Below are 26701 nucleotides of genomic sequence, written 5' to 3' on the forward strand. Positions count from 1 at the left end.
TTGGTCAAAGAAATCAAAAAGGGTTTTGCGAGACTACAGAAGATTGTTAAGAACCAATTTCTAAACAGCCTTTGTTTCTCCCATGAAAAACAGCTGCACTGAAGAAGCAGCCCTAGGATGTCAATTACCACAGCTTCAATCCCCTCTCCACGCTACACTGGCTTAGCATTGGACCGATCAGCCTCCACATATGAGCATGGTCCCCATTAAGCTGACAAAGTACCTATTGTGCACTAGGATTTTGGAAAGCCCCTTAGAGTCGACCTTGCACGATAATGTGTCGCTTTGTGGTTAGATGCTACCCTCTGAAAGTAATACCCTACGTGGCTAAATTCTGTAGTGTAGTGGATATCACCTTGGCCTAACATGCATAAAGGTCCCTCGTTCGAAATCAGGCAGAAGCCCTTTTGCTATCCATTATCATGTGCACAGTCAGTCTGGGTGGATTGCCTTGTAAAAGGGGTTGTCTCAGCTCTAACAATTAGAAAGGCAACACTTTTGGTTTTAGTACTACAAAGTTCGATAAAGATCCTTTCATCCCAAAACCCCTGAGGAGTAAACTTCCACGACCGTGGTATTCTTCTTGCTAGGAAGCTACGCTCTGAAGTAGCTCGTCAAAGTCGCCGATTTCTGTGGTTTAGCGGTTATCAAGTTCGCCTCACACGTGAAAGGTCCCTGGCCTGAAACCAGGCAGAAACACAATTGTTGTTATTTTAAGATGACATTCACACTCAAGCTGTGTCAGTGGGTTGACTAATGGTCGTCGTCGTTCAATTTCAGTTTTGAGTTACCTGTTGAGGAGTTCCTTTCCTGCAATTGCATGCCCTCTTCTTGGTGCACGCGATATGGCAAACAGCATGTGTAAATTGGTCAAAGAAATCGAAAAGGGTTATGCGAGACTACAGAAGAAAGTTAAGAACCAATTTCTAAACAGCTTCCGTTTGGACAAAGCCACCACATACTATTAATCGAAATAGAGACTTTCTCCAATGAAAAATAGCTGCACGTGCAGCAGCAGCCCTAGGATGTCAATTACAACAGGCGGAGATCCTGTACACTATACTAACGAGGACTGGAACAGCACTGGCCCCGGCCATGCCCCTGGTGTAGTTACGCTGTTCTGATGCCATTACTTTTAATCGCTCAAGGTTGGACAAAAATGCATCACTTGTCAAATTACGCTCCTACGTTCTCCGTCAATCTGCATTTGAAAAGGAACGTTACCTACGGGCCTGAATGTGAAAACCTGCTTTTGCCTGTTAGATCTTTTGCAGTCACTCCAAAGTAGTCGCCGAAAAAAGGCTGTGTCTTTGACAGAGCGGACGATTACTGGCTAAAGTTGCAATGGTCGTTATTCAATTTCAGTTTTGAGTATCTGTTGACTACAATTGCGCGCCCTCTTCTTGTTGGACGCGATATGGCAAACAGCATGTGCAAATTGGTCAAAGAAATCAAAAAGGGTTTTGCGAGACTACAGAAGATTGTTAAGAACCAATTTCTAAACAGCCTTTGTTTCTCATATGAAAAACAGCTGCACTGAAGAAGCAGCCCTAGGATGTCAATTACCACAGCTTCAATCCCCTCTCCACGCTACACTGGCTTAGCATTGGACCGATCAGCCTCCACATATGAGCATGGTCCCCATTAAGCTGAGAAAGTACCTATTGTGCACTAGGATTTTGGAAAGCCCCTTAGAGTCGACCTTGCACGATAATGTGTCGCTTTGTGGTTAGATGCTAACCTCTGAAAGTAATACCCTACGTGGCTAAATTCTGTAGTGTAGTGGATATCACCTTGGCCTAACATGCATAAAGGTACCTCGTTCGAAATCAGGCAGAAACCCTTTTGCTATCCATTATCATGTGCACAGTCAGTCTGGGTGGATTGCCTTGTAAAAGGGGTTGTCTCAGCTCTAACAATTAGAAAGGCAACACTTTTGGTTTTAGTACTACAAAGTTCGATAAAGATCCTTTCATCCCAAAACCCCTGAGGAGTAAACTTCCACGACCGTGGTATTCTTCTTGCTGGGAAGCTACGCTCTGAAGTAGCTCGTCAAAGTCGCCGATTTCTGTGGTTTAGCGGTTATCAAGTTCGCCTCACACGTGAAAGGTCCCTGGCCTGAAACCAGGAAGAAACACAATTGTTGTTATTTTAAGATGACATTCACACTCAAGCTGTGTCAGTGGGTTGACTGAGTTCTTACACATGCTTGCAATGGTCGTCGTTCAATTTCAGTTTTGAGTTACCTGTTGAGGAGTTCCTTTCCTGCAATTGCATGCCCTCTTCTTGGTGCACGCGATATGGCAAACAGCATGTGCAAATTGGTCAAAGAAATCGAAAAGGGTTATGCGAGACTACAGAAGAACGTTAAGAACCAATTTCTAAACAGCCTCACTTTGGACAAAGCCACCACATACTATTAATCGAAATAGAGACTTTCTCCCATGAAAAATAGCTGCACTTGCAGCAGCAGCCCTAGGATGTCAATTACAAAAGGCGGAGATACTGTCCACTATACTAACGAGGACTGGAACAGCACTGCCCCCGGCCATGCCCCTGGTGTAGTTACGCCGTTCTGATGCCTTTACTTTTACTCGCTCAAGGTTGGACAAAAATGAATCAATTGTCAAATTACGCTCCTACGTTCTCCGTCAATCTGCATTTGAAAAGGAACGTTACCTACGGGCCTGAATGTGAAAACCTGCTTTTGCCTGTTAGATCTTTTGCAGTCACTCCAGAGTAGTCGCCGAAAAAAGGCTGTGTCTTTGACAGAGCGGACGATTACTGGCTAAAGTTGCAATGGTCGTTATTCAATTTCAGTTTTGAGTACCTGTTGAGGAGTTCCTTTCCTGCAATTGGATGCCCTATTCTTGATGCACGCAATATGGCAAACAGCATGTGCAAAATTGGTCAAAGAAATCGAAAAGGGCAAGCAGCAAGTGCAAATTGGTCAAAGAAATCGAAAAGGGTTATGCGAGATTACAGAAGAAAGTTAAGAACCAATTTCTAAACAGCCTCAGCTTGGACAAAGCCACAACATACTATTAATTGAAATAGAGACTTTCTCCCATGAAAAATAGCAACACTTGCAGCAGCAGCCCTAGGATGTCCATTACAACAGGCGGAGATACTGTCCACCATACTAATGAGGACTGGAACAGCACTGGCCCCGGCCATGCCCCTGGTGTAGTTACGCCGTTCTGATGCCATTAGTTTTACTCGCACAAGGTTGGATAAAAATGCATCACTTGTCAAATTACGCCCCTACGTTCTCCGGCAATCTGCATTTGAAAAGGAACGTTACCTACGGGCCTGAATGTGAAAGCCTGCTTTTGCCTACGCTCTGAAGTAGCCCGTCAAAGTCGCCGGTATCTGTGGTGTAGCGGTTATCAAGTTCGCCTCACACGTGAAAGGTCCCTAGCCTGAAATCAGGCAGAAACACAATTGTTGTTATTTTAAGATGACATTCACACTCAAGCTGTGTCACTGGGTTGACTAAGTTCTTCCACATGCTTGCTCCGTAAAACAACCTGAAATCACAGAATGGCACACATAGAGACTACCTTCCGAACCGTCTTAAGTACAAAAACAAAAGTTTAGGGGCCTCTTGGCATCGTAAGCCGGACAGAGGTGGTGTAATGCCGAAACCCGGGATCGAACCAGGGACCTTCAGATCTTCAGTCTAACGCTCTCCCAATTGAGCTATTTCGGCACAACAACCGATGACTTCTTATGGCCATCATTTGCAAATGCAAGCCTCCTCAACCAAGCCAAAGACGTATTGTGGGAAATTTCAACTGTCCGGGACAAAGGCAAAAAGACTCTCCCCGTCAGGGAATCGAACCCCGGTCTTCCGCGTGACAGGCGGAGATACTGTCCACTATACTAACGAGGACTGGAAAAGCACTGCTCGTTTGCAGTCTCGCCAGAGTAGTCGCTGGACAAAGGCTGTGTGCCTTTGACTGAGCGGACCATTACTGGCTAAAGTTGCAATGGTCGTCGTTCAATTTCAGTTTTGAGTAGCTGTTGAGGAGTTCCTTTCCTGCAATTGCATGCCCTCTTCTTGGTGCACGCGATATGGCAAACAGCATGTGCAAATTGGTCAAAGAAATCGAAAAGGGCAAGCAGCAAGTGCAAATTGGTCAAAGAAATCGAAAAGGGTTATGCGAGACTACAGAAGAAAGTTAAGAACCAATTTCTAAACAGCCTCAGTTTGGACAAAGCCACCACATACTATTAATCGAAATAGAGACTTTCTCCCATGAAAAATAGCTGCACTTGCAGCAGCAGCCCTAGGATGTCAATTACAACAGGCGGAGATCCTGTCCACTATACTAACGAGGACTGGAACAGCACTGCCCCCGGCCATGCCCCTGGTGTAGTTACGCCGTTCTGATGCCATTACTTTTACTCGCTCAAGGTTGGACAAAAATGAATCAATTGTCAAATTACGCTCCTACGTTCTCCGTCAATCTGCATTTGAAAAGGAACGTTACCTACGGGCCTAAATATGAAAGCCTGCTTTTGCCTGTTAGATCTTTTGCAGTCACTCCAGAGTAGTCGCCGAAAAAAGGCTGTGTCTTTGACAGAGCGGACGATTACTGGCTAAAGTTGCAATGGTCGTTATTCAATTTCAGTTTTGAGTATCTGTTGACTACAATTGCGCGCCCTCTTCTTGTTGGACGCGATATGGCAAACAGCATGTGCAAATTGGTCAAAGAAATCAAAAAGGGTTTTGCGAGACTACAGAAGATTGTTAAGAACCAATTTCTAAACAGCCTTTGTTTCTCCCATGAAAAACAGCTGCACTGAAGAAGCAGCCCTAGGATGTCAATTACCACAGCTTCAATCCCCTCTCCACGCTACACTGGCTTAGCATTGGACCGATCAGCCTCCACATATGAGCATGGTCCCCATTAAGCTGACAAAGTACCTATTGTGCACTAGGATTTTGGAAAGCCCCTTAGAGTCGACCTTGCACGATAATGTGTCGCTTTGTGGTTAGATGCTACCCTCTGAAAGTAATACCCTACGTGGCTAAATTCTGTAGTGTAGTGGATATCACCTTGGCCTAACATGCATAAAGGTACCTCGTTCGAAATCAGGCAGAAACCCTTTTGCTATCCATTATCATGTGCACAGTCAGTCTGGGTGGATTGCCTTGTAAAAGGGGTTGTCTCAGCTCTAACAATTAGAAAGGCAACACTTTTGGTTTTAGTACTACAAAGTTCGATAAAGATCCTTTCATCCCAAAACCCCTGAGGAGTAAACTTCCACGACCGTGGTATTCTTCTTGCTGGGAAGCTACGCTCTGAAGTAGCTCGTCAAAGTCGCCGATTTCTGTGGTTTAGCGGTTATCAAGTTCGCCTCACACGTGAAAGGTCCCTGGCCTGAAACCAGGAAGAAACACAATTGTTGTTATTTTAAGATGACATTCACACTCAAGCTGTGTCAGTGGGTTGACTGAGTTCTTACACATGCTTGCAATGGTCGTCGTTCAATTTCAGTTTTGAGTTACCTGTTGAGGAGTTCCTTTCCTGCAATTGCATGCCCTCTTCTTGGTGCACGCGATATGGCAAACAGCATGTGCAAATTGGTCAAAGAAATCGAAAAGGGTTATGCGAGACTACAGAAGAACGTTAAGAACCAATTTCTAAACAGCCTCACTTTGGACAAAGCCACCACATACTATTAATCGAAATAGAGACTTTCTCCCATGAAAAATAGCTGCACTTGCAGCAGCAGCCCTAGGATGTCAATTAGAACAGGCGGAGATACTGTCCACTATACTAACGAGGACTGGAACAGCACTGCCCCCGGCCATGCCCCTGGTGTAGTTACGCCGTTCTGATGCCATTACTTTTACTCGCTCAAGGTTGGACAAAAATGAATCAATTGTCAAATTACGCTCCTACGTTCTCCGTCAATCTGCATTTGAAAAGGAACGTTACCTACGGGCCTGAATGTGAAAACCTGCTTTTGCCTGTTAGATCTTTTGCAGTCACTCCAGAGTAGTCGCCGAAAAAAGGCTGTGTCTTTGACAGAGCGGACGATTACTGGCTAAAGTTGCAATGGTCGTTATTCAATTTCAGTTTTGAGTATCTGTTGACTACAATTGCGCGCCCTCTTCTTGTTGGACGCGATATGGCAAACAGCATGTGCAAATTGGTCAAAGAAATCAAAAAGGGTTTTGCGAGACTACAGAAGATTGTTAAGAACCAATTTCTAAACAGCCTTTGTTTCTCCCATGAAAAACAGCTGCACTGAAGAAGCAGCCCTAGGATGTCAATTACCACAGCTTCAATCCCCTCTCCACGCTACACTGGCTTAGCATTGGACCGATCAGCCTCCACATATGAGCATGGTCCCCATTAAGCTGAGAAAGTACCTATTGTGCACTAGGATTTTGGAAAGCCCCTTAGAGTCGACCTTGCACGATAATGTGTCGCTTTGTGGTTAGATGCTACCCTCTGAAAGTAATGCCCTACGTGGCTAAATTCTGTAGTGTAGTGGATATCACCTTGGCCTAACATGCATAAAGGTCCCTCGTTCGAAATCAGGCAGAAACCCTTTTGCTATCCATTATCATGTGCACAGTCAGTCTGGGTGGATTGCCTTGTAAAAGGGGTTGTCTCAGCTCTAACAATTAGAAAGGCAACACTTTTGGTTTTAGTACTACAAAGTTCGATAAAGATCCTTTCATCCCAAAACCCCTGAGGAGTAAACTTCCACGACCGTGGTATTCTTCTTGCTGGGAAGCTACGCTCTGAAGTAGCTCGTCAAAGTCGCCGATTTCTGTGGTGTAGCGGTTATCAAGTTCGCCTCACACGTGAAAGGTCCCTGGCCTGAAACCAGGCAGAAACACAATTGTTGTTATTTAAAGATGACATTCACACTCAAGCTGTGTCAGTGGGTTGACTAAGTTCTTACACATGCTTGCAATGGTCGTCGTTCAATTTCAGTTTTGAGTTACCTGTGAAGGAGTTCCTTTCCTGCAATTGCATGCCCTCTTCTTGGTGCACGCGATATGGCAAACAGCATGTGCAAATTGGTCAAAGAAATTGAAAAGGGTTATGCGAGACTACAGAAGAAAGTTAAGAACCAATTTCTAAACAGCCTCAGTTTGGACAAAGCCACCACATACTATTAATCGAAATAGAGACTTTCTCCAATGAAAAATAGCTGCACTTGCAGCAGCAGCCCTAGGATGTCAATTACAACAGGCGGAGATCCTGTCCACTATACTAACGAGGACTGGAACAGCACTGGCACCGGCCATGCCCCTGGTGTAGTTACGCCGTTCTGATGCCATTAGTTTTACTCGCACAAGGTTGGATAAAAATGCATCACTTGTCAAATTACGCCCCTATGTTCTCCGGCAATCTGCATTTGAAAAGGAACATTACCTACGGGCCTGAATGTGAAAGCCTGCTTTTGCCTACGCTCTGAAGTAGCCCGTCAAAGTCGCCGGTATCTGTGGTGTAGCGGTTATCAAGTTCGCCTCACACGTGAAAGGTCCCTAGCCTGAAATCAGGCAGAAACACAATTGTTGTTATTTTAAGATGACATTCACACTCAAGCTGTGTCAGTGGGTTGACTAAGTTCTTACACATGCTTGCTCCGTAAAACAACCTGAAATCACAGAATGGCACACATAGAGACTACCTTCCGAACCGTCTTAAGTACAAAAACAAAAGTTTAGGGGCCTCTTGGCATCGTAAGCCGGACAGAGGTGGTGTAATACCGAAACCCGGGATCGAACCAGGGACCTTCAGATCTTCAGTCTAACGCTCTCCCAACTGAGCTATTTCGGCACAACAACCGATGACTTCTTCTGGCCATCATTTGCAAATGCAAGCCTCCTCAACCAAGCCAAAGACGTATTGCGGGAAATTTCAACTGTCCGGGACAAAGGCAAGAAGACTCTCCCCGTCGGGGAATCGAACCCCGGTCTTCCACGTGACAGGCGGAGATACTGTCCACTATACTAACGAGGACTGGAAAAGCACTGCTCGTTTGCAGTCTCGCGAGAGTAGTCGCTGGACAAAGGCTGTGTGCCTTTGACTGAGCGGACCATTACTGGCTAAAGTTGCAATGGTCGTCGTTCAATTTCAGTTTTGTGTACATGTTGAGGAGTTCCTTTCCTGCAATTGCATGCCCTCTTCTTGGTGCACGCGATATGGCAAACAGCATGTGCAAATTGGTCAAAGAAATCGAAAAGGGTAAGCAGCAAGTGCAAATTGGTCAAAGAAATCGAAAAGGGTTATGCGAGACTACAGAAGAAAGTTAAGAACCAATTTCTAAACAGCCTCAGTTTGGACAAAGCCACCACATACTATCAATCTGCATTTGAAAAGGAACATTACCTACGGGCCTGAATATGAAAGCCTGCTTTTGCCTTTTAGATCTTTTGCAGTCACTCCAGAGTAGTCGCCGAAAAAAGGCTGTGTCTTTGACAGAGTGGACGATTACTGGCTAAAGTTGCAATGGTCGTTATTCAATTTCAGTTTTGAGTATCTGTTGACTACAATTTCACGCCCTCTTCTTGTTGGACGCGATATGGCAAACAGCATGTGCAAATTGGTCAAAGAAATCAAAAAGGGTTTTGCGAGACTACAGAAGATTGTTAAGAACCAATTTCTAAACAGCCTTTGTTTCTCCCATGAAAAACAGCTGCACTGAAGAAGCAGCCCTAGGATGTCAATTACCACAGCTTCAATCCCCTCTCCACGCTACACTGGCTTAGCATTGGACCGATCAGCCTCCACATATGAGCATGGTCCCCATTAAGCTGAGAAAGTACCTATTGTACACTAGGATTTTGGAAAGCCCCTTAGAGTCAACCTTGCACGATAATGTGTCGCTTTGTGGTTAGATGCTACCCTCTGAAAGTAATACCCTACGTGGCTAAATTCTGTAGTGTAGTGGATATCACCTTGGCCTAACATGCATAAAGGTCCCTCGTTCGAAATCAGGCAGAAACCCTTTTGCTATCCATTATCATGTGCACAGTCAGTCTGGGTGGATTGCCTTGTAAAAGGGGTTGTCTCAGCTCTAACAATTAGAAAGGCAACACTTTTGGTTTTAGTACTACAAAGTTCGATAAAGATCCTTTCATCCCAAAACCCCTGAGGAGTAAACTTCCACGACCGTGGTATTCTTCTTGCTGGGAAGCTACGCTCTGAAGTAGCTCGTCAAAGTCGCCGATTTCTGTGGTGTAGCGGTTATCAAGTTCGCCTCACACGTGAAAGGTCCCTGGCCTGAAACCAGGCAGAAACACAATTGTTGTTATTTAAAGATGACATTAACACTCAAGCTGTGTCAGTGGGTTGACTAATGGTCGTCGTCGTTCAATTTCAGTTTTGAGTTACCTGTTGAGGAGTTCCTTTCCTGCAATTGCATGCCCTCTTCTTGGTGCACGCGATATGGCAAACAGCATGTGCAAATTGGTCAAAGAAATCGAAAAGGGTTATGCGAGACTACAGAAGAAAATTAAGAACCAATTTCTAAACAGCTTCCGTTTGGACAAAGCCACCACATACTATTAATCGAAATAGAGACTTTCTCCAATGAAAAATAGCTGCACTTGCAGCAGCAGCCCTAGGATGTCAATTACAACAGGCGGAGATCCTGTACACTATACTAACGAGGACTGGAACAGCACTGGCACCGGCCATGCCCCTGGTGTAGTTACGCTGTTCTGATGCCATTACTTTTAATCGCTCAAGGTTGGACAAAAATGCATCACTTGTCAAATTACGCCCCTACGTTCTCCGGCAATCTGCATTTGAAAAGGAACGTTACCTACGGGCCTGAATGTGAAAGCCTGCTTTTGCCTACGCTCTGAAGTAGCTCGTCAAAGTCGCCGGTATCTGTGGTGTAGCGGTTATCAAGTTCGCCTCACACGTGAAAGGTCCCTGGCTTGAAATCAGGCAGAAACACAATTGTTGTTATTTTAAAATGACATTTACACTCAAGCTGTGTCAGTGGGTTGACTAAGTTCTTACACATGCTTGCTCCGTAAAACAACCTGAAATCACAAAATGGCACACATAGAGACTACCTTCCAAACCGTCTTAAGTACAAAAACAAAAGGTTAGGGGACTCTTGGCATCGTACGCAAGACAGAGGTGGTGTAATGCCAAAACCCAGGATCGAACCAGGGACCTTTAAATCTTCAGTCTAACGCTCTCCCAACTGAGCTATTTCGGCACAACAACCGATGACTTCTTATGGCCATCATTTGCAAATGCAAGCCTCCTCAACCAAGCCAAAGACGTATTGCGGGAAATTTCAACTGTCCAGGACAAAGGCAAAAAGACTCTCCCCGTCGGGGAATCGAACCCCGGTCTTCCACGTGACAGGCGGAGATACTGTCCACTATACTAACGAGGACTGGAAAAGCACTGCTCGTTTGCAGTCTCGCCAGAGTAGTCGCTGGACAAAGGCTGTGTGCCTTTGACTGAGCGGACCATTACTGGCTAAAGTTGCAATTGTCGTCGTTCAATTTCAGTTTTGAGTACCTGTTGAGAAGTTCCTTTCCTGCAATTGCATGCCCTCTTCTTGGTGCACGCGATATGGCAAACAGCATGTGCAAATTGGTCAAAGAAATCGAAAAGGGCAAGCAGCAAGTGCAAATTGGTCAAAGAAATCGAAAAGGGTTATGCGAGACTACAGAAGAAAGTTAAGAACCAATTTCTAAACAGCCTCAGTTTGGACAAAGCCACCACATAATATTAATCGAAATAGAGACTTTCTCCCATGAAAAATAGCTGCACTTGCAGCAGCAGCCCTAGGATGTCAATTACAACAGGCGGAGATACTGTCCACTATACTAACGAGGACTGGAACAGCACTGCCCCCGGCCATGCCCCTGGTGTAGTTACGCCGTTCTGATGCCATTACTTTTACTCGCTCAAGGTTGGACAAAAAAGCATCACTTGTCAAATTACGCCCCTACGTTCTCCGGCAATCTGCATTTGAAAAGGAACGTTACCTACGGGCCTGAATGTGAAAGCCTGCTTTTGCCTGTTAGATCTTTTGCAGTCACTCCAGAGTAGTCGCCGAAAGAAGGCTGTGTCTTTGACAGAGCGGACGATTACTGGCTAAAGTTGCAATGGTCGTTATTCAATTTCAGTTTTGAGTATCTGTTGACTACAATTGCGCGCCCTCTTCTTGTTGGACGCGATATGGCAAACAGCATGTGCAAATTGGTCAAAGAAATCAAAAAGGGTTTTGCGAGACTACAGAAGATTGTTAAGAACCAATTTCTAAACAGCCTTTGTTTCTCCCATGAAAAACAGCTGCACTGAAGAAGCAGCCCTAGGATGTCAATTACCACAGCTTCAATCCCCTCTCCACGCTACACTGGCTTAGCATTGGACCGATCAGCCTCCACATATGAGCATGGTCCCCATTAAGCTGAGAAAGTACCTATTGTGCACTAGGATTTTGGAAAGCCCCTTAGAGTCGACCTTGCACGATAATGTGTCGCTTTGTGGTTAGATGCTACCCTCTGAAAGTAATACCCTACGTGGCTAAATTCTGTAGTGTAGTGGATATCACCTTGGCCTAACATGCATAAAGGTCCCTCGTTCGAAATCAGGCAGAAACCCTTTTGCTATCCATTATCATGTGCACAGTCAGTCTGGGTGGATTGCCTTGTAAAAGGGGGTGTCTCAGCTCTAACAATTAGAAAGGCAACACTTTTGGTTTTAGTACTACAAAGTTCGATAAAGATCCTTTCATCCCAAAACCCCTGAGGAGTAAACTTCCACGACCGTGGTATTCTTCTTGCTGGGAAGCTACGCTCTGAAGTAGCTCGTCAAAGTCGCCGATTTCTGTGGTGTAGCGGTTATAAAGTTCGCCTCACACGTGAAAGGTCCCTGGCCTGAAACCAGGCAGAAACACAATTGTTGTTATTTAAAGATGACATTCACACTCAAGCTGTGTCAGTGGGTTGACTAAGTTTTTACACATGCTTACAATGGTCGTCGTTCAATTTCAGTTTTGAGTTACCTGTTGAGGAGTTCCTTTCCTGCAATTGCATGCCCTCTTCTTGGTGCACGCGATATGGCAAACAGCATGTGCAAATTGGTCAAAGAAATCGAAAAGGGTTATGCGAGACTACAGAAGAAAGTTAAGAACCAATTTCTAAACAGCCTCAGTTTGGACAAAGCCACCACATACTATTAATCGAAATAGAGACTTTCTCCAATGAAAAATAGCTGCATTTGCAGCAGCAGCCCTAGGATGTCAATTACAACAGGCGGAGATCCTTTCCACTATACTAACGAGGACTGGAACAGCACTGGCCCCGGCCATGCCCCTGGTGTAGTTACGCTGTTCTGATGCCATTACTTTTAATCGCTCAAGGTTGGACAAAAATGCATCACTTGTCAAATTACGCCCCTACATTCTCCGGCAATCTGCATTTGAAAAGGAACGTTACTTACGGGCCTGAATGTGAAAGCCTGCTTTTGCCTACGCTCTGAAGTAGCTCGTCAAAGTCGCCGGTATCTGTGGTGTAGCGGTTATCAAGTTCGCCTCACACGTGAAAGGTCCCTGGCCTGAAACCAGGCAGAAACACAATTGTTGTTATTTTAAGATGACATTCACACTCAAGCTGTGTCAGTGGGTTGACTAAGTTCTTACACATGCTTGCAATGGTCGTCGTTCAATTTCAGTTTTGAGTTACCTGTTGAGGAGTTCCTTTCCTGCAATTGCATGCCCTCTTCTTGGTGCACGCGATATGGCAAACAGCATGTGCAAACACAATTGTTGTTATTTTAAGATGACATTTACACTCAAGCTGTGTCAGTGGGTTGACTAAGTTCTTACACATGCTTGCTCCGTAAAACAACCTGAAATCACAGAATGGCACACATAGAGACTACCTTCCAAACCGTCTTAAGTACAAAAACAAAAGGTTAGGGGACTCTTGGCATCGTACGCAAGACAGAGGTGGTGTAATGCCAAAACCCGGGATCGAACCAGGGATCTTTAGATCTTCAGTCTAACGCTCTCCCAACTGAGCTATTTCGGCACAACAACCGATGACTTCTTCTGGCCATCATTTGCAAATGCAAGCCTCCTCAACCAAGCCGAAGACGTATTGCGGGAAATTTCAACTGTCCGGGACAAAGGCAAAAAGACTCTCCCCGTCGAGGAATCGAACCCCGGTCTTCCGCGTGACAGGCGGAGATACTGTCCACTATACTAACGAGGACTGGAAAAGCACTGCTCGTTTGCAGTCACGCCAGAGTAGTCGCTGGACAAAGGCTGTGTGCCTTTGACTGAGCGGACCATTACTGGCTAAAGTTGCAATGGTCGTCGTTCAATTTCAGTTTTGAGTACCTGTTGAGGAGTCCCTTTCCTGCAATTGCATGCCCTCTTCTTGGTGCACGCGATATGGCAAACAGCATGTGCAAATTGGTCAAAGAAATCGAAAAGGGCAAGCAGCAAGTGCAAATTGGTCAAAGAAATCGAAAAGGGTTATGCGAGACTACAGAAGAAAGTTAAGAACCAATTTCTAAACAGCCTCAGTTTGGACAAAGCCACCACATACTATAAATCGAAATAGAGACTTTCTCCCATGAAAAATAGCTGCACTTGCAGCAGCAGCCCTAGGATGTCGATTACAACAGGCGGAGATACTGTCCACTATACTAACGAGGACTGGAACAGCACTGCCCCCGGCCATGCCCCTGGTGTAGTTACGCCGTTCTGATGCCATTACTTTTACTCGCTCAAGGTTGGACAAAAATGAATCAATTGTCAAATTACGCCCCTACGTTCTCCGTCAATCTGCATTTGAAAAGGAACGTTACCTAAGGGCCTGAATGTGAAAGCCTGCTTTTGCCTGTTAGATCTTTTGCAGTCACTCCAGAGTAGTCGCCGAAAAAAGGCTGTGTCTTTGACAGAGCGGACGATTACTGGCTAAAGTTGCAATTGTCGTTATTCCATTTCAGTTTTGAGTATCTGTTGACTAAAATTGCGCGCCCTCTTCTTGTTGGACGCGATATGGCAAACAGCATGTGCAAATTGGTCAATAAAATCAAAAAGGGTTTTGCGAGACTACAGAAGATTGATAAGAACCAATTTCTAAACAGCCTTTGTTTCTCCCATGAAAAACAGCTGCACTGAAGCAGCATCCCTAGGATGTCAATTACCACAGCTTCAATCCCCTCTCCACGCTAAACTGGCTTAGCATTTGCAAATACAGGCCTCCTCACCTAAGGGAAATTTCAACTGTCCGGGACAAAGGCAAAAAGGCTCTTTCCGTCAGAGAATCGAACCCCGGTCTTCCGCGTGACAGGCGGAGATACTGTCCACTATACTAACGAGGACTGGAACAGCACTGCCTGATTGCAGTCACGCCAGAGTAGTCGCTGAATAAAGGCTGTGTGCCTTTGACTGAGCGGACCATTACTGGCTAAAGTTGCAATGGTCGTCGTTCAATTTCAGTTTTGAGTTACCTGTTGAGGAGTTCCTTTCCTGCAATTGCATGCCCTCTTCTTGGTGCACGCGATATGGCAAACAGCATGTGCAAATTGGTCAAAGAAATCGAAAAGGGTTATGCGAGACTACAGAAGAAAGTTAAGAACCAATTTCTAAACAGCCTCAGTTTGGACAAAGCCACCACATACTATTAATCGAAATAGAGACTTTCTCCCATGAAAAATAGATGCACTTGAAGCAGCAGCCCTAGGATGTCAATTACAACAGGCGGAGATCCTGTCCACTATACTAACGAGGACTGGAACAGCACTGGCCCCGGCCATGCCCCTGGTGTACTTATGCCGTTCTGATGCCATTACTTTTACTCGCTCAAGGTTGGACAAAAATGCATCACTTGTCAAATTACGCCCCTACGTTCTCCGGCAATTCTGCATTTGAAAAGGAACGTTACCAACGGGCCTGAATGTGAAAGCCTGCTTTTGCCTACGCTTTGAAGTAGCCCGTCATAGTCGCAGGTTTCTGTGGTGTAACGGTTATCAAGTTCGCCTCACACATAAAAGGTCCCTAGCCTGAAATCAGGCAGAAACACAACTGTTGTTATTTTAAGATGACATTCACACTCAAGCTGTGTCAGTGGGTTGACTAAGTTCTTACACATGCTTGCTCCGTAAAACAACCTGAAATCACAGAAAGGCACACATAGAGACAACCTTCCAAACCGTCTTAATTACAAAAACAAAAGTTTAGGGGCCTCTTGGCATCGTACGCAAGACAGAGGTGGTGTAATGCCGAAACCCGGGATCGAACCAGGAACCTTTAGATCTTCTGTCTAACGCTCTCCCAACTGAGCTATTTCCGCAGAACAACCGATGACTTCTTCTGGCCATCATTTGCAAATGCAAGCCTCCTCAACTAAGCCGAAGACGTATTGCGAGAAATTTCAACTGTCCGGGACAAAGGCAAAAAGACTCTCCCCGTCGGGGAATCCAACCCCGGTCTTCCTGAGACAGGCGGAGATACTGTCCACTATACTAACGAGGACTGGAAAAGCACTGCTCGTTTGCAGTCACGCCAGAGTAGTCGCTGGACAAAGGCTGTGTGCCTTTGACTGAGCGGACCATTACTGGCTAAAGTTGCAATGGTCGTCGTTCAATTTCAGTTTTGAGTATCTGTTGACTACAATTGCGCGCCCTCTTCTTGTTGGACGCGATATGGCAAACAGCATGTGCAAATTGGTCAATAAAATCAAAAAGGGTTTTGCGAGACTACAGAAGAAAGTTAAGAACCAATTTCTAAACAGCCTCAGTTTGGACAAAGCCACCACATACTATTAATCGAAATAGAGACTTTCTCCCATGAAAAATAGCTGCACTTGCAGCAGCAGCCCTAGGATGTCAATTACAACAGGCGGAGATCCTGTCCACTATACTAACGAGGACTGGAACACCACTGGCCCCGGCCATGCCCCTGGTGTAGTTATGCCGTTCTGATGCCATTACTTTTACTCGCTCAAGGTTGGACAAAAATGAATCAATTGTCAAATTACGCCCCTACGTTCTCCGTCAATCTGCATTTGAAAAGGAGTCCATAATAATGGACAGCAACAGTGTTTCTGCAGGGTTTCGAACCAGGGACCTTTCGCGTGTTAGGCGATTGTGATAACCACTAGACTACAGAAACTGGCCACCTAGGGTGTCACTTTTAGAGGGTAGCATCTAACCACAAAGCGACACATCATCATGCAAGGTCGATTCTAAGGGGCTTTCAAACCTCCTAGTGCACAATAGGTACTTTCTCAGCTTAATGGGGACCATGCTCATATGTAGAGGCTGATCGGTCCAACGCTATGCCAGTGAAGCTCTTGTAATTGACATCCTAGGGCTGCTGCTGCAAGTGCAGCTATTCATCATGGGAGAAAGTCTCAATTTCGATTAATAGTATGTGGTCGGCTTGTCCAAACTAAGGCTGTTTAGAAATTGGTTCTTAACTTTCTTCAGTAGTCTCGCATAACCCTTTTTCGACATGCTGTTTGCCATATCGCGTGCACCAAGAATAGGGCATGCAATTGCAGGAAAGGGACTCCTCAACAGATAGTCAACACTGAAATTGAACGACGACTATTGCAACTTTAGCCAGTAATCATTCCACTGCAATTGCACTGTATACATGCCGGACATTCAAATGCACTATACTGTTTACATGCTGCTTTTTTTGCACCTTTGGCACACTTGACTGTACTGTACTGTAAAATAGTATACAATAGGTTTACTGGTCGGCACTGTCTTAGGTTTTGTGTCCTGTCCTGAGTTATTTTGTGTTGTCCGTCTACACTGTCTGTCTGTACTGTTTTTCATCTGCACTGTTTGCACTAGGTTGAACTCGATGCACTTTACATAGCTTGTGTTGTTTTGTAGCACCTTGGTTCTGGAGGAACGTTATCTGGTTTCTACTGTGTACTGTGTACCACTGTGTATAGTAGAAATGACAATAAAAGCCATTTGACTTGACTTGACTTGACTTGACTTAATCGTGCGCTCTGTCAAAGACACACAGCCTTTATTCAGCGACTACCCTGGCGTAATATTTTGTTTTTTTGTCTCTTTTGTCTCTTTGTGCCATTCTGTGATTTCAGGTTGTTTTACTGAGCAAGCATTCGTAAGAACTTAGTCAACCCACTGACACAGCTTGAGTGTGCATGTCATCTTAAAATAACAACAATAGTGTTTCTGCCTGGTTTCGAACCAGGGAACTTTCGCGTGTGAGGCGAACGTGATAACCGCTACACCACAGAAACCGGCCACTTTGACAAACTTCTTCAGAGCGTAGCTTCCCAGCAAAGTGAATAAAACAGTCGCAGAAGATTACTTCTAAGGGGCTTTGGGATGACAAGATCTTTATGGAACTTTGTAGTACTAAAACCAAAAGTGTTGCCTTTCGCATTGTTAGAACTGAGACAACCCCTTTTACAAGACACTCCAACCAGGCTGACTGTGCACTGACAGCAACAGTGTTTCTGCCTGGTTTCGAACCAGGGACCTTTCGTGTGTTAGGCGAATGTGATAACCACTACACTACAGAAACTGGCCACGTAGGGTGTCAATTCCAGAGGGTAGCATCTAACCACAAAGCGACACATCATCATGCAAGGTCGACTCTAAGGGGCTTTCAAACCTCCTAGTGCACATTAGGTACTTTCTCAGCTTAATGGGGACCATGCTCATATGTAGAGGCTGATCGGTCCAACGCTATGCCAGTGCAGTGTGGAGAGGAGATTGAAGCTCTTGTAATTGACATCCTATGGCTGCTTCTGCAAGCGCAGCTATTTATCATGGGAGAAAGTCTCAATTTCGATTAATAGTATGTGGTCGGCTTGTCCAAACTAAGGCTGTTTAGAAATTGGTTCTTAACTTTCTTCAGTAGTCTCGCATAACCCTTTTTCGACATGCTGTTTGCCATATCGCGTGCACCAAGAATAGGGCATGCAATGCAGGAAAGGGATTCCTCAACAGATAGTCAACACTGAAATTGAACGACGACTATTGCAACTTTAGCCAGTAATCATTCCACTGCAATTGCACTTTATACATGCCGGACATTCAAATGCAGTATACTGTTTACATGCTGCTTTTTTTGAACCTTTGGCACACTTGACTGTACTGTACTGTAAAATAGTATACAATAGGTTTACTGGTCGGCACTGTCTTAGGTTTTGTGTCCTGTCCTGTGTTATTTTGTGTTGTCCATCTACACTGTCTGTCATTACTGTTTTTCATCTGCACTGTTTGCACTAGGTTGAACTCGATGCACTTTACATAGCATGTGTTGTGTTGTAGCACCTTGGTTCTGGAGGAACGTTATCTCGTTTCTACTGTGTACTGTGTACCACTGTGTATAATAGAAATGACAATAAAAGCCACTTGACTTGACTTGACTTAATCGTCCGCTCTGTCAAAGACACACAGCCTTTATTCAGCGACTACCCTGGCGTAATCTTTTGTTTTTTTGTCTCTTTTGTCTATTTGTGCCATTCTGTGATTTCAGGTTGTTTTACTGAGCAAGCATTCGTAAGAACTTAGTCAACCCACTGACACAGCTTGAGTGTGCATGTCATCTTAAAATAACTACAAGAGTGTTTCTGCCTGGTTTCGAACCAGGGACCTTTCGCGTGTGAGGCGAACGTGATAACCGCTACACCACAGAAACCGGCCACTTTGACAAACTTCTTCAGAGCGTAGCTTCCCAGCAAAGTGAATAAAACAGTCGCGGAAGATTACTCCTAAGGGGCTTTGGGATGAGAAGATCTTTATGGAACTTTGTAGTACTAAAACCAAAAGTGTTGCCTTTCTCATTGTTAGAACTGAGACAACCCCTTTTACAAGACACTACAACCAGGCTGACTGTGCAGATAATAATAGACAGCAACCGTGTTTCTGCCTGGTTTCGAACCAGGGACCTTTCGCGTGTTAGGCTAATGTGATAACCACTACACTACAGAAACTGGCCACGTAGGGTGTCAATTCCAGAGGGTAGCATCTAACCACAAAGCGACACATCATCATGCAAGGTCGACTCTAAGGGGCTTTCAAACCTCCTAGTGCACATTAGGTACTTTCTCAGCTTAATGGGGACCATGCTCATATGTAGAGGCTGATCGGTCCAACGCTATGCCAGTGCAGTGTGGAGAGGAGATTGAAGCTCTTGTAATTGACATCCTAGGGCTGCTTCTGCAAGCGAAGCTATTTATCATGGGAGAAAGTCTCAATTTCGATTAATAGTATGTGGTCGGCTTGTCCAAACTAAGGCTGTTTAGAAATTGGTTCTTAACTTTCTTCAGTAGTCTCGCATAACCCTTTTTCGACATGCTGTTTGCCATATCGCGTGCACCAAGAATAGGGCATGCAATGCAGGAAAGGGACTCCTCAACAGATAGTCAACACTGAAATTAAACGACGACTATTGCAACTTTAGCCAGTAATCATTCCACTGCAATTGCACTTTATACATGCCGGACATTCAAATGCAGTATACTGTTTACATGCTGCTTTTTTTGCACCTTTGGCACACTTGACTGTACTGTACTGTAAAATAGTATACAATAGGTTTACTGGTCGGCACTGTCTTAGGTTTTGTGTCCTGTGCTGTGTTATTTTGTGTTGTCCATCTACACTGTCTGTCATTACTGTTTTTCATCTGCACTGTTTGCACTAGGTTGAACTCGATGCACTTTACATAGCTTGTGTTGTTTTGTAGCACCTTGGTTCTGGAGGAACGTTATCTCGTTTCTACTGTGTACTGTGTACCACTGTGTATAGTAGAAATGACAATAAAAGCCACTTGACTTGACTTGACTTGACTTAATCGTCCGCTCTGTCAAAGACACACAGCCTTTATTCAGCGACTACCCTGGCGTAATCTTTTGTTTTTTTGTCTCTTTTGTCTATTTGTGCCATTCTGTGATTTCAGGTTGTTTTACTGAGCAAGCATTCGTAAGAACTTAGTCAACCCACTGACACAGCTTGAGTGTGAATGTCATCTTAAAATAACAACAAGAGTGTTTCTGCCTGGTTTTGAACCAGGGACCTTTCGCGTGTGAGGCGAACGTGATAACTGCTACACCACAGAAACCAACCACTTTGACAAACTTCTTCAGAGCGTAGCTTCCCAGCAAAGTGAATAAAACAGTCGCGGAAGATTACTCCTAAGGGGCTTTGGGATGAGAAGATCTTTATGGAACTTTGTAGTACTAAAACCAAAAGTGTTGCCTTTTGCATTGTTAGAACTGAGACAACCCCTTTTACAAGACACTCCAACCAGGCTGACTGTGCACTGACAGCAACAGTGTTTCTGCCTGGTTTCGAACCAGGGATCTTTCGCGTGTTAGGCGAATGTGATAACCACTACACTACAGAAACTGGCCACGTAGGGTGTCAATTCCAGAGGGTAGCATCTAACCACAAAGCGACACATCATCATGCAAGGTCGACTCTAATGGGCTTTCAAACCTCCTAGTGCACAATAGGTACTTTCTCAGCTTAATGGGGACCATGCTCATATGTAGAGGCTGATCGGTCCAACGCTATGCCAGTGCAGTGTGGAGAGGAGATTGAAGCTCTTGTAATTGACATCCTAGGGCTGCTGCTGCAAGTGCAGCTAATTGTCATGGGAGAAATTCTCTATTTCGATTAATAGTATGTGGTCGGCTTGTCCAAACTAAGGCTGTTTAGAAATTGGTTCTTAACTTTCTTCAGTAGTCTCGCATAACGACGACTATTGCAATAGGTTTACTGGTCGGCACTGTCTTAGGTTTTGTGTCCTGTCCTGTGTTATTTTGTGTTGTCCATCTACACTGTCTGTCATTACTGTTTTTCATCTGCACTGTTTGCAGTAGGTTGAACTCGATGCACTTTACATAGCTTGTGTTGTTTTGTAGCACCTTGGTTCTGGAGGAACGTTATCTCGTTTCTACTGTGTACTGTGTACCACTGTGTATAATAGAAATGACAATAAAAGCCACTTGACTTGACTTGACTTAATCGTCCGCTCTGTCAAAGACACACAGCCTTTATTCAGCGACTACCCTGGCGTAATCTTTTGTTTTTTTGTCTCTTTTGTCTATTTGTGCCATTCTGTGATTTCAGGTTGTTTTACTGAGCAAGCATTCGTAAGAACTTAGTCAAGCCACTGACACAGCTTGAGTGTGCATGTCATCTTAAAATAACAACAAGAGTGTTTCTGCCTGGTTTCGAACCAGAGACCTTTCGCGTGTTAGGCTAATGTGATAACCACTACACTACAGAAACTGGCCACGTAGGGTGTCAATTCCAGAGGGTAGCATCTAACCACAAAGCGACACATCATCATGCAAGGTCGACTCTAAGGGGCTTTCAAACCTCCTAGTGCACAATAGGTACTTTCTCAGCTTAATGGGGACCATGCTCATATGTAGAGGCTGATCGGTCCAACGCTATGCCAGTGCAGTGTGGAGAGGAGATTGAAGCTCTTGTAATTGACATCCTAGGGCTGCTGCTGCAAGTGCAGCTATTTATCATGGGAGAAATTCTCTATTTCGATTAATAGTATGTGGTCGGCTTGTCCAAACTAAGGCTGTTTAGAAATTGGTTCTTAACTTTCTTCAGTAGTCTCGCATAACCCTTTTTCGACATGCTGTTTGCCATATCGCGTGCACCAAGAATAGGGAATGCAATGCAGGAAAGGGACTCCTCAACAGATAGTCAAAACTGAAATTGAACGACGACTATTGCAACTTTAGCCAGTAATCATTCCACTGCAATTGCACTGTATACATGCCGGATTTCAAATGCACTATACTGTTTACATGCTGCTTTTTTTGTACCTTTGGCACACTTGACTGTACTGTACTGTAAAATAGTATACAATAGGTTTACTGGTCGGCACTATCTTAGGTTTTTTGTCCTGTCCTGTGTTATTTTGTGTTGTCCGTCTACACTGTCTGTCTGTACTGTTTTTCATCTGCACTGTTTACACTAGGTTGAACTCGATGCACTTTACATAGTTTGTGTTGTTTTGTAGCACCTTGGTTCTGGAGGAACGTTATCTCGTTTCTACTGTGTACTGTGTACCACTGTGTATAGTAGAAATGACAATAAAAGCCACTTGACTTGACTTGACTTAATCGTGCGCTCTGTCAAAGACACACAGCCTTTATTCAGCGACTACCCTGGCGTAATCTTTTGTTTTTTTGTCTCTTTTGTCTATTTGTGCCATTCTGTGATTTCAGGTTGTTTTACTGAGCAAGCATTCGTAAGAACTTAGTCAACCCACTGACACAGCTTGAGTGTGCATGTCATCTTAAAATAACAAGAGTGTTTCTGCCTGGTTTTGAACCAGGGACCTTTCGCGTGTGAGGCGAACGTGATAACCGTTACACCACAGAAACCTGCGACTTTGACGGGCTACTTCAGAGCGTAGGCAAAAGCAGGCTTTCACATTCAGGCCCGTTGGTAACGTTCCTTTTCAAATGCAGATTGCCGGAGAACGTAGGGGCGTAATTTGACAAGTGATGCATTTTTGTCCAACCTTGAGCGAGTAAAAGTAATGGCATCAGAACGGCATAACTACACCAGGGGCATGGCCGGGGCCAGTGCTGTTCCAGTCCTCGTTAGTATAGTGGACAGGATCTCCGCCTGTTGTAATTGACATCCTAGGGCTGCTGCTGCAAGTGCAGCTATTTTTCATGGGAGAAAGTCTCTATTTCGATTAATAGTATGTGGTGGCTTTGTCCAAACTGAGGCTGTTTAGACATTGGTTCTTAACTTTCTTCTGTAGTCTCGCATAACCCTTTTCGATTTCTTTGACCAATTTGCACATGCTGTTTGCCATATCGCGTGCACCAAGAAGAGGGCATGCAATTGCAGGAAAGGAACTCCTCAACAGGTAACTCAAAACTGAAATTGAACGACGACCATTGCAAGCATGTGTAAGAACTTAGTCAACCCACTGACACCGCTTGAGTGTGAATGTCATCTTAAAATAACAACAATTGTGTTTCTGCCTGGTTTCAGGCCAGGGACCTTTCACGTGTGAGGCGAACTTGATAACCGCTACACCACAGAAATCGGCGACTTTGACGAGCTACTTCAGAGCGTAGCTTCCCAGCAAGAAGAATAACACGGTCGTGGAAGTTTACTCCTCAGGGGTTTTGGGATGAAAGGATCTTTATCGAACTTTGTAGTACTAAAACCAAAAGTGTTGCCTTTCTAATTGTTAGAGCTGAGACAACCCCTTTTACAACGCAATCCACCCAGACTGACTGTGCACATGATAATGGATAGCAAAAGGGTTTCTGCCTGATTTCGAACGAGGGACCTTTATGCATGTTAGGCCAAGGTGATATCCACTACACTACAGAATTTAGCCACGTAGGGTATTACTTTCAGAGGGTAGCATCTAACCACAAAGCGACACATTATCGTGCAAGGTCGACTCCAAGGGGCTTTCCAAAATCCTAGTGCACAATAGGTACTTTCTCAGCTTAATGGGGACCATGCTCATATGTGGAGGCTGATCGGTCCAATGCTAAGCCAGTGTAGCGTGGAGAGGGGATTGAAGCTGTGGTAATTGACATCGTAGGGCTGCTGCTTCAGTGCAGCTGTTTTTCATGGGAGAAACAAAGGCTGTTTAGAAATTGGTTCTTAACAATCTTCTGTAGTCTCGCAAAACCCTTTTTGATTTCTTTGACCAATTTGCACATGCTGTTTGCCATATCGCGTCCAACAAGAAGAGGGCGCGCAATTGTAGTCAACAGATACTCAAAACTGAAATTGAATAACGACCATTGCAACTTTAGCCAGTAATCGTCCGCTCTGTCAAAGACACAGCCTTTTTTCGGCGACTACTCTGGAGTGACTGCAAAAGATCTAACAGGCAAAAGCAGGCTTTCACATTCAGGCCCGTAGGTAACGTTCCTTTTCAAATGCAGATTGATGGAGAACGTAGGGGCGTAATTTGACAATTGATTCATTTTTGTCCAACCATGAGCGAGTAAAAGTAATGGCATCAAAACGGCGTAACTACACCAGGGGCATGCCCGGGGGCAGTGCTGTTCCAGTCCTCGTTAGTATAGTGGACAGTATCTCCGCCTGTTCTAATTGACATCCTAGGGCTGCTGCTGCAAGTGCAGCTATTTTTCATGGGAGAAAGTCTCTATTTCGATTAATAGTATGTGGTGGCTTTGTCCAAACTGAGGCTGTTTAGAAATTGGTTCTTAACTTTCTTCTGTAGTCTCGCATAACCCTTTTCGATTTCTTTGACCAATTTGCACTTGCTGCTTGCCCTTTTCAATTTCTTTAACCAATTTGCACATGCTGTTTGCCATATCGCGTGCACCAAGAAGAGGGCATGCAATTGCAGGAAAGGAACTCCTCAACAGGTACTCAAAACTGAAATTGAACGACGACCATTGCAACTTTAGCCAGTAATCGTCCGCTCTGTCAAAGACACAGCCTTTTTTCGGCGACTACTCTGGAGTGACTGCAAAAGATCTAACAGGCAAAAGCAGGCTTTCACATTCACGCCCGTAGGTAACGTTCCTTTTCAAATGCAGATTGACGGAGAACGTAGGGGCGTAATTTGACAATTGATTCATTTTTGTCCAACCTTGAGCGAGTAAAGGTAATGGCATCAGAACGGCGTAACTACACCAGGGTCATGGCCGGGGGCAGTGCTGTTCCAGTCCTCGTTAGTATAGTGGACAGGATCTCCGCCTGTTGTAATTGACATCCTAGGGCTGCTGCTGCAAGTGCAGCTATTTTTCATGGGAGAAAGTCTCTATTTCGATTAATAGTATGTGGTGGCTTTGTCCAAACTGAGGCTGTTTAGAAATTGGTTCTTAACTTTCTTCTGTAGTCTCGCATAACCCTTTTCCATTTCTTTGACCAATTTGCACTTGCTGCTTGCCCTTTTCGATTTCTTTGACCAATTTGCACATGCTGTTTGCCATATCGCGTGCACCAAGAAGAGGGCATGCAATTGCAGGAAAGGGACTCCAACAGGTACTCAAAACTGAAAATGAACGACGACCATTGCAACTTTAGCCAGTAATGGTCCGCTCAGTCAAAGGCACACAGCCTTTGTCCAGCGACTACTCTGGCGTGACTGCAAACAAGCAGTGCTTTTCCAGTCCTCGTTAGTATAGTGGACAGTATCTCCGCCTGTCTCGGGAAGACCGGGGTTCGATTCCCCGACGGGGAGAGTCTTTTTGCCGTTGTCGCGGACAGTTGAAATTTCCCGCAATACGTCTTCGGCTTAGTTGAGGAGGCTTGCATTTGCAAATGATGGCCAGAAGAAGTCATCGGTTGTTGTGCCGAAATAGCTCAGTTGGGAGAGCGTTAGACTGAAGATTTAAAGGTCCCTGGTTTGATCCCGGGTTTTGGCATTACACCACCTCTGTCTGGCGTACGATGCCAAGGGGCCCCTAAACTTTTGTTTTTGTACTTAAGACGGTTTGGAAGGTAGTCTCAATGTGTGCCATTCTGTGATTTCAGGTTGTTTTACGGAGCAAGAATGTGTAAGAACTTAGTCAACCCACTGACACAGCTTGAGTGTAAATGTCATCTTAAAATAACAACAATTGTGTTTCTGCCTGATTTCAGGCCAGGGACCTTTCACGTGTGAGGCGAACTTGATAACCGCTACACCACAGATACCGGCGACTTTGACGAGCTACTTCAGAGCGTAGGCAAAAGCAGGCTTTCACATTCAGGCCCGTAAGTAACGTTCCTTTTCAAATGCAGATTGCCGGAGAACGTAGGGGCGTAATTTGACAAGTGATGCATTTTTATCCAACCTTGAGCGATTAAAAGTAATGGCATCAGAACAGCGTAACTACACCAGGGGCATGGCCGGGGCCAGTGCTGTTCCAGTCCTCGTTAGTATAGTGGAAAGGATCTCCGCCTGTTGTAATTGACATCCTAGGGCTGCTGCTGCAAGTGCAGCTATTTTTCATTGGAGAAAGTCTCTATTTCGATTAATAGTATGTGGTGGCTTTGTCCAAACTGAGGCTGTTTAGAAATTGGTTCTTAACTTTCTTCTGTAGTCTCGCATAACCCTTTTCGATTTCTTTGACCAATTTGCACATGCTGTTTGCCATATCGCGTGCACCAAGAAGAGGGCATGCAATTGCAGGAAAGGAACTCCTCAACAGGTAACTCAAAACTGAAATTGAACGACGACGACCATTAGTCAACCCACTGACACAGCTTGAGTGTTAATGTCATCTTTAAATAACAACAATTGTGTTTCTGCCTGGTTTCAGGCCAGGGACCTTTCACGTGTGAGGCGAACTTGATAACCGCTACACCACAGAAATCGGCGACTTTGACGAGCTACTTCAGAGCGTAGCTTCCCAGCAAGAAGAATACCACGGTCGTGGAAGTTTACTCCTCAGGGGTTTTGGGATGAAAGGATCTTTATCGAACTTTGTAGTACTAAAACCAAAAGTGTTGCCTTTTTAATTGTTAGAGCTGAGACAACCCCTTTTACAAGGCAATCCACCCAGACTGACTGTGCACATGATAATGGATAGCAAAAGGGTTTCTGCCTGATTTCGAACGAGGGACCTTTATGCATGTTAGGCCAAGGTGATATCCACTACACTACAGAATTTAGCCACGTAGGGTATTACTTTCAGAGGGTAGCATCTAACCACAAAGCGACACATTATCGTGCAAGGTCGACTCTAAGGGGCTTTCCAAAATCCTAG

The 26701-nt window shown here is 44.8% G+C and overlaps 14 non-coding genes across 14 annotated transcripts; all 14 read right to left on the bottom strand.

Annotated features, from left to right (window-relative positions):
• Positions 1 to 3639: 3639 nt before the first annotated feature.
• trnaf-gaa (transfer RNA phenylalanine (anticodon GAA)) lies at positions 3640 to 3712 on the bottom strand. The gene has a single exon. It is a non-coding gene; the product is annotated as a tRNA-Phe (tRNA).
• Positions 3713 to 3823: 111 nt separating this feature from the next.
• trnad-guc (transfer RNA aspartic acid (anticodon GUC)) lies at positions 3824 to 3895 on the bottom strand. The gene has a single exon. It is a non-coding gene; the product is annotated as a tRNA-Asp (tRNA).
• A 3846-nt stretch (positions 3896 to 7741) lies between these two features.
• trnaf-gaa (transfer RNA phenylalanine (anticodon GAA)) lies at positions 7742 to 7814 on the bottom strand. Its single transcript has one exon. It is a non-coding gene; the product is annotated as a tRNA-Phe (tRNA).
• A 111-nt stretch (positions 7815 to 7925) lies between these two features.
• trnad-guc (transfer RNA aspartic acid (anticodon GUC)) lies at positions 7926 to 7997 on the bottom strand. The gene has a single exon. It is a non-coding gene; the product is annotated as a tRNA-Asp (tRNA).
• Positions 7998 to 10323: 2326 nt separating this feature from the next.
• Positions 10324 to 10395, bottom strand: trnad-guc (transfer RNA aspartic acid (anticodon GUC)). Its single transcript has one exon. It is a non-coding gene; the product is annotated as a tRNA-Asp (tRNA).
• Positions 10396 to 12972: 2577 nt separating this feature from the next.
• On the bottom strand, positions 12973 to 13045 carry trnaf-gaa (transfer RNA phenylalanine (anticodon GAA)). The gene has a single exon. It is a non-coding gene; the product is annotated as a tRNA-Phe (tRNA).
• Positions 13046 to 17181: 4136 nt separating this feature from the next.
• On the bottom strand, positions 17182 to 17254 carry trnav-cac (transfer RNA valine (anticodon CAC)). The gene has a single exon. It is a non-coding gene; the product is annotated as a tRNA-Val (tRNA).
• A 214-nt stretch (positions 17255 to 17468) lies between these two features.
• trnav-aac (transfer RNA valine (anticodon AAC)) lies at positions 17469 to 17541 on the bottom strand. Its single transcript has one exon. It is a non-coding gene; the product is annotated as a tRNA-Val (tRNA).
• A 1049-nt stretch (positions 17542 to 18590) lies between these two features.
• On the bottom strand, positions 18591 to 18663 carry trnav-cac (transfer RNA valine (anticodon CAC)). Its single transcript has one exon. It is a non-coding gene; the product is annotated as a tRNA-Val (tRNA).
• A 222-nt stretch (positions 18664 to 18885) lies between these two features.
• On the bottom strand, positions 18886 to 18958 carry trnav-aac (transfer RNA valine (anticodon AAC)). The gene has a single exon. It is a non-coding gene; the product is annotated as a tRNA-Val (tRNA).
• Positions 18959 to 20012: 1054 nt separating this feature from the next.
• trnav-cac (transfer RNA valine (anticodon CAC)) lies at positions 20013 to 20085 on the bottom strand. The gene has a single exon. It is a non-coding gene; the product is annotated as a tRNA-Val (tRNA).
• Positions 20086 to 20299: 214 nt separating this feature from the next.
• trnav-aac (transfer RNA valine (anticodon AAC)) lies at positions 20300 to 20372 on the bottom strand. The gene has a single exon. It is a non-coding gene; the product is annotated as a tRNA-Val (tRNA).
• Positions 20373 to 21187: 815 nt separating this feature from the next.
• On the bottom strand, positions 21188 to 21260 carry trnav-aac (transfer RNA valine (anticodon AAC)). Its single transcript has one exon. It is a non-coding gene; the product is annotated as a tRNA-Val (tRNA).
• A 1045-nt stretch (positions 21261 to 22305) lies between these two features.
• Positions 22306 to 22378, bottom strand: trnav-cac (transfer RNA valine (anticodon CAC)). Its single transcript has one exon. It is a non-coding gene; the product is annotated as a tRNA-Val (tRNA).
• Positions 22379 to 26701: the final 4323 nt, after the last annotated feature.

Source organism: Channa argus, unplaced genomic scaffold (assembly GCF_033026475.1).
Source record: "Channa argus isolate prfri unplaced genomic scaffold, Channa argus male v1.0 Contig068, whole genome shotgun sequence".
Taxonomy (NCBI): Eukaryota; Metazoa; Chordata; class Actinopteri; order Anabantiformes; family Channidae; genus Channa; species Channa argus.